We start from the raw sequence: 7,570 nt of genomic DNA on the forward strand, positions 1-7,570 counted from the left end.
AACATGAACACATTAAAAATGCCCCTGATTATCAGCCCTGGGATTTTGAATGGTTGGTATCAATATCAGCCATGAGTGTCAAGATCAGTCTATACCTAGTGAGATGTTGTATTGTGAGTTTGCAGGCAACACCCAGCCCTACAGTGTTCTGGCCTATTATTTACTTTAAGCACCCACATACCTCCCCACCACTTCCCAAACCATGGGCAAACTAGATCATAATTTTCTCAAGATCATAGACCTTTCAGTTATTCAGAATTTATGTAGTTGTATGTAGTATGATCTTCAAATCTGAATTCATTATCTTTCCCTTCTCTCAACAGGTTCCCTAGTCCCTTCATCATTTACTTTAAAACATCAGCTTCGTTACACAGCAAAAACAAAGGCACTTTTAAGAGCCACGTTTGTCTAGTTAATTGTTGTTAGTGGGTTTGGTTTTCTGTTGTTATTTCTCTTTTTTCTCTTCCCTCCTTTCACTTTTGTGTTGTCCTGTTTGTGTTGTCCTGTTTGTCCTTGTTCGTCCTTGTTCATCATGAGTGACAATTCCAATTTGGAACAGGTCCTTAATGAGCTTGATGAGCTTGTCGATTATTCTAAATTAAATTATGAACTCCAGAACTTGAAAGATTCCATCAAAAAGACGCCGGGAGAACCGGAGGCAGCACCATCCACCAGCCATCAACCTGTCAGGTGGCTGAAGAGAGACAGCGATGGAAATGTTGTCTATGACAGACCAAGATCATCCCGAAACCAAACAGGTAAGTTTTCTTTTTTCAGTCAGAGTTGTGCAGTCATATTGCTTAAAGGAGAACTCCTGTGATTTTTCACATATATCTTAAACAGATATAAAGATTGTTTTACCTCTTGGGATTGAATATATGAATCAGTCATGTGTCTGGTATGAGATATGTAAGGAATAATTGACGACAGGCCATTGAATTATAAGAAAATAATGCACACCAAGGTGGTAATGCGGCACGAAGCGGAGTGCCGTTACACCGCAGGTGTGCATTATTTTCAAATAATTCAAAGGACCGGAGTCAATTATTCCGCTTGTACCACGGTTACCGCAAACATTGCTCTGGTGGCTATTTTTAAGACATTTGAAAGATAGGTGTGCGGTTTACAGAAAAATAATCAACACCCATAGAACATTTCTCAGCCAATCAGAATGCAGCATTCAACAGACCCGTGGTATAAGAGGTTTTTATTACATACTCACCCAAAGTGGTATAGACAACCAAATTGGGCCAAAAAGTTTGTATCATTGTGTGAAATAAAATGAGCTTGGCAAAATCTACGGAATTGTAATGCTGTAAAGGTTGATTTGAGTTTTATTTTCTGATACAGCTAGTCACAGCTCCAGGCGGAAGACTGGTGTTCATACTGGGATGTTGGACAGCAACGTTGAGAAAACCAACTACTGTCCTCCTCCTGACACTGTTGGTATGTTCTTTATTTTGTTTCTATTAGTTCATTATGTTTATAGATTCTAATAATTAGACAACATCCATGTTGCACACTTTGATAGTGTAGAAAATTGTTTTTAAATATGATGTATTATTTTAACAGAGACTTTCCTTGAAGAGCTAAACCACTCACAGGGTGATGACTTTGATGATCAGGAAACGGCAGCAGCAGCACCACCACCACGCGCTTCCTCAGACTGGTCTACTCGAAAAAGTCTCCTCTCAGAGAGGTGGGAGAAAGAGAGAACATGTCTGGTGAATGCCATGGTGGCACAACAAAATGTCACAAGTCAGATCTGCCAACAATGTGGCAGCAGTCCTGCTACTGTCCGTTGTCGTGACTGCCGACCACAACTGTTCTTCTGTGGTGATTGTGATGTCAGAATACACAGAAACCACGTTTTCCACAACAGGGATGCAACGATAGCTGGATTCTTTCAGCCATTGCCTCCAACAACCTGTGTCGTGGAGAGGGCTCTTTCCGAGTGTGGTAAGCTGTATTTCTTTTTTTTTTAGTGTCCCATTTAGGGCTGCACAGTTATGTCAATTGCAATATGATCCAACGCAACTGCCTAAAATCTGCAAGTAATCATGCATAGGTACATTTGTGAAATTTGAATTTTATATGCACGTCATCCTCCTTGACTGTGCAACTTCTGGTCGGTGGGTGTGTGTAGAGCTTGAAGGGTGCAAAAATTCTGTGGAACTTCACTCACTCAGTGGGTGTTAGTCTTGTACACTGGCTGTTTTCACCTATCATAGGTGGCACAAATTAAAGAGAGATTTGAAATATTGAACTGAATCAAATCATTCACATTTAAAAATCTTATCGAAATGGTAATCACTTTATCTAGCAGAAAAAGCGCAATTATATATTGTTTTGCCCTAGTCCCATTCTCAGTTTATTTAAATATTTTCACAGTATAGTAGGCTTCACAGAAATCTTTTAAATACTTTTTCTGAAACATACTTAATGACCTTTTTTCTTAAAGCTTTTCAAATATTTGATTAAAAAAAAATTATTACAGAATACTTCCCAGTTAATACATAGGATGATGCATGTCTTTAATCCCTGCATATGATGTGTCTTTCAGTGTGTATTCTGCCGTTGGAGTTGCCGAAAAAAATATGTAGTTGTCCTCTGGGATCGTTAGGTGTCAACCCAGGAAAAGTTGTTGCTGTGGTTACAATGAATGGTAAGAATAAAATGAACTTAAGGGAACATTCCAGATCAAGTGGCTGTAGCATCTATATCACATTCTGGGCAAAGTGCCCATACAGACCTAAACTGATTCCACTCCATAGGGTTCTTCCACTCGCTTCCTGACACTTTTCATTGTCCTATTTGAATACAAACAAAAAAACAGGCGGTGCTATTTGCTTTGAAAATGTGTCCTGATCCATTTCTATTCAAACGTTCCATGTAATGGTCTGCGCTGGGCAGTATTTTCAGTCCTGTGCCCACCCGTTTCCACAATATTCTTTCTCGTTCCGCAATAATGTGTTGTTTTAGCCCCGCTTCCGCCTGCATCTATAACCTTATGTTTATCTGAATGTACTACATGGGTGATAGAAACGTAAGCTACTTTTCTTTAGAAATTCAGAAGCATCTTAACTCTTTCCCTGCCATTGACAAGTTATCTCGTCAATCTGCAATACCGCTATTATCCGCAACTTATAAAAACCGGAAGTATTGCCCTAGGGCAAACAGCTGTATGTTCATGTATGTTTTTAAGATCGCTCTGAATCTGATCTCTATCAAAAGTCCTTCACAAAAATGCAATTATCTCAGCTTTTTGCTCAAAATTTGGTGTTTTTGATGAAACTTACACATATTTGAGAGGCGATAAAAACAGAACACATGAAGGTAGGATAAAACAGATTTTTTTTGTTAGAAAGCAGAGGGTCTGTTCTTTTAATTCATATATTGTATGTTTATATATTTAAAAAGTAGCATTTTCTGGAAGGCATTAAACTTTTGTGAAAATCATGAAAAATGCTGGCGGTGAAAGAGTTAAGTAGCCCAGTGTTGTCCTCTTCTTCTGTCATGCTTTTAGTTTCAAGGTTCAACAACGGAGCAGCGGGAAAGAATTAAACCCACGTAAACATCACTGTCAGTTAGGCTGCTTAAACCCCTTAATTTTTCTTTTTTTTATTGCTGCCAGCTGAACTATTATTCCATATACTACTTTTTCTCATTTATCATGTTGTTTTACACAATTATTCAATTTGCGTAAGTGCAGTCAATCATCTGTTCCTCCCGCACCATCAAACACACCTGTCTCATCTGGGCCAGTCCCGCATAGAGCTTTCAAAACCTGTCCTGCGCTGCAGTCTTTTGTGTCGGGACATGCGGGAGGGACCTCTAGTTCCCAATGTATTCATCAGAGTTGTGCATAATGCAATGTGTTCTTGATTTTTCCAGGACGATATGATCTCAGTATGCCCGAGTTAAAATGCGAGGCATGCAAAGCCACTTGGAGCGCTGGAGTGGACGACTTGGTTCGTAATGACTACTGGCCTGCTACCCTTCACTTTTCCACAGTGTACGCTACAGATGTGTTTTGTTCATATGAAGAGTTGAAGATGGCAGCACCAGGACTGTCCTGCCAAGCATTTTTAAGAATGCTTGATCAGCGAACTGTCCGCTTTGGCCGTGTGAGTATTAGTGGTGGGAATCACTAACACCTTGTACTGTACTAGTATTGATGTGTATCGCAGAATGACTATGGTGACATGATCAACACATTGATTATTATAATTGGAGCATGTTGATGATATCAAAACACAATGATTTAGTTATACACTGATAGAACATCATCTAAGATTCAAAGTCTTTGTGTAAAAACTACCGCTCAGTAAAAAATCTAAATTTGTACACTAAAAGCACAAAAGTATTGGAGCAATTATCAACTCAATCACTCAAAACATTACACCTGTGTATAAGTTCAAGTAGTGATGTCCTTGTCACATCCCAGTCATGCAGTTCGCATTCAGAAAAAGCAAATGGATCCCCCTTGTCTTTTTTTATTTTTGAGCCTTTGGTCTTGATGTTTTCTGTCCATGACGTACAAAAAACCAACAGGCTGCCTGTTGAGGCTCAATACTGAAGGATTTGGTGTCACCTTTGACCTTATTAACTTTTGTTTACTAAACTGTGAATTATTTTGACATGTTTTACTGTTCTGAAACAGACTGGGAAGATCACAGCAGACAGCTTCAGAAGAAGCTTTTTGGAGTGGGAGGCTGTTAGATTTGAGGTGGATAAGATCTGTAAGGAGGAGCATTTTGTCTGTCCTGCGTGCACCCCTGACATGCTTGCTGTTTCTGTGGACGGAAATCGAAAACACTACCGCTTTAAAAATGCAGCAAGGTACTTACAAAATGTGTATAATTTGCAGTATTGTTAAAATAACCTTTGCTGTGTCATATTGAAGGTCAATGTGTACCTTTCTTTATTTAGATCTGAAGAACAAGCCTTATTTGATGGCATCTTCATTGCAAAAGATGATGAAGTAGAGAGATTTGTGAATTACATCCATTCTACCACCAACCATGTAAACTTGTTGTATAATATAAAAACACCACCAATAACATCTTACAGTTAACATTGTTTAGGTGAGTCGTGACTATTTATATCAACCTGTTGTAGGTCTCTGGAAGAGGTGTCTGTGGAGGGGAGTGGTCAGCTGCCAGGGAAACATCCCAGAGATCCTCTAGTAAAATTGACGAAGAGGGACTTGAGCTTGCAGTCTGTCGACATGGGGTTTTTCTTGGTGCTCTCAACATGTTCAGGGGAGAAATATATGCTTATCCCCTCTACCTGCAGAACAAGCTGGCAAATACGCCAATAAGCTTTTTTGCCATGGATGTAACCTGTAAGTACTGGCCCTACCTCATCAAAGTGACAAAAAGCTGCCCGGAGCTCCAGCACCTTCTGAGCATGAAACCATTCCTCTCAGTGTTTCATGCTAAGGCCCATGATTTTAAATGTGAGGTAAGAAAACATGACCATGTCATTGACTGTCCCTAAACAGGTGTAAAGGTATATTGGCAGCTTTTAAGTATTTTCTTCAATAGGTTAAATGGAGTGGAGCTTACCAGCAAGGGGCCGGATTGACACTTGGGGAGGAGGTGGAGCAGTGTAACGCCTTTCTCTCTAGGATTGCTGTGACCACCAAGCACATGTCCAAAGCAGGTAAGGTAACCGCACACTGCACACTGCACTGCTTAAGGGTTTATTATAGATCTACAATGTAGCTGTGGCGGTGAAGGTTATGTGTTGACGTGCAAACACACATGCAGACTGCAGGTTGGTAGTATCCACGCATGTAACCACGATAGCAGCGCGACCATCAAGGAAGAAGAAGCTTGCTCAGTTAACCAACAAACAAAGAAGAATCAGCAGCTTTTTATGTATGTTTTGAGAAGACCAGCAGTGATGGAAATAAATAAACAGGGAGTTAAATGTTGCAGTTTGAGTTAAATAACTCCTCAACTTGGATGAACGGAAGTATCTATGATGCAGGTTTTTTTACCTGATGGGAAGGGTCTAGTGGTGGACCAATCACAGCGCCTGCAGTCCGTGTAGAAATTAGCTGCGCGTCAGTCTACGCAGAGGCTGTAGATAACTTACGGCGTAGCTACGACATAACACTATACATTGGACTTTAGATTGAAAGTGTTACAAGAAAATTGTAGCCAGTGAGGGTCGTGGTACAACACAGATTCGTTTATTTATTTAATTTTTTTGCAGGACGTACAGACATGCTTACACTGATGGCCATGCGCTGGAATCAGCAGAAGTTTAATAACTTGGCTACTTCACTTGCCTGCCGATATCAGAAGGTAGAGATGAGTATTGCAATTTTTTATATTGTAAATACCTTCTATTGTATATGTTTGTAGGTATAATATTTTTCTTCTTTCGTTTCCTTTTTTTTTGTTATTTGAAGGCCACAAAACGTCTGGAAAGCCAACTTCAGGACCTGGAAAACATGAAAATCCAGCTGGCAGTGACACAGGTTGAAATTGAGGGCTGGGTCGCTGATATTAAGGAGTGGGCAGAATGTGAGATTTATACTATTTTTATACTAATATTACTTGTATACAATGTCTCAGTTCTGCGGAATATGTGAGACAGGCTTCTGCAAGTAATTACTGTTTTAAAATGAAATCAAACATACACTTGTATGTTTTCTTGGTCATGTACTTATGCAATTAAAATCCCAAATTTTAGTATGTAGTGCATGCACACTGGAAATCATGTCAAAAAATGCCCTGAAAGCACATGAATGGTGCACAGTCCAAAGTTGGAACGTTGGACATTTCTTACAGTTAGCGGATCCCATCTTGGCTACGTTGTCATTTCCTTTGGTACCCTGTTACATATTTCCTATACATGCTAATAAATATGAAATTATTATTGAGACTACAGCTCCTCTTCCTCCAATAGCTTTTTTATAAAGAAAGCAAAGAGGGATAATTCTTAGGACTTCCCTGTGGCGTTCTATGTTACATTGAAACTCCAGTTCCAGAATGTTTACACTTCTTTTCTTCTCAGCAACAACATCCCAGAGTAATGCAGATCTTGCAGCCGTGACCAGTAGAATGGAGGTGCTGGTGGCCAGCATTAAAAGAAGGTCCCAGCGCCTTTACAAAGACACTGATGGCAGCAAAGGTCGGGCACGGATTCGGCGCAAAATCAGAGAGGAGACGGCCATTCTTAGCTCTGTTGTTGAAAAATACAACAGTATGGTTCCAGATACAGAACAAATCGTATTTGACATCATTCTCTCGGACGAGACAGTTTGGCCATGGCAACATTCACATGGTGGTGTGTACACAAATCTGTTGACAATTTTGTTTGATTCACATAGTAGCACAAAACCAATTATGCCTTATCCCAGATTATCTAAGAAATCCTTAAAAAAATAATCATACTTACAATTGACTTATTTTCCACAACTGTATCCTAGATGCTGTAGATTTGAAAACGAAGAGGAAGGTGTTTGATGTTGTGATGGCAATAAGGAGACTCGAGGAGGAGAAGAAGATTGTTCTGTCTGAGATGGGCAAGCATTGGAAATCTCTCTCCACCC

This window comes from Misgurnus anguillicaudatus, chromosome 2, assembly GCF_027580225.2.
Source record: "Misgurnus anguillicaudatus chromosome 2, ASM2758022v2, whole genome shotgun sequence".
NCBI classification, from domain to species: Eukaryota; Metazoa; Chordata; class Actinopteri; order Cypriniformes; family Cobitidae; genus Misgurnus; species Misgurnus anguillicaudatus.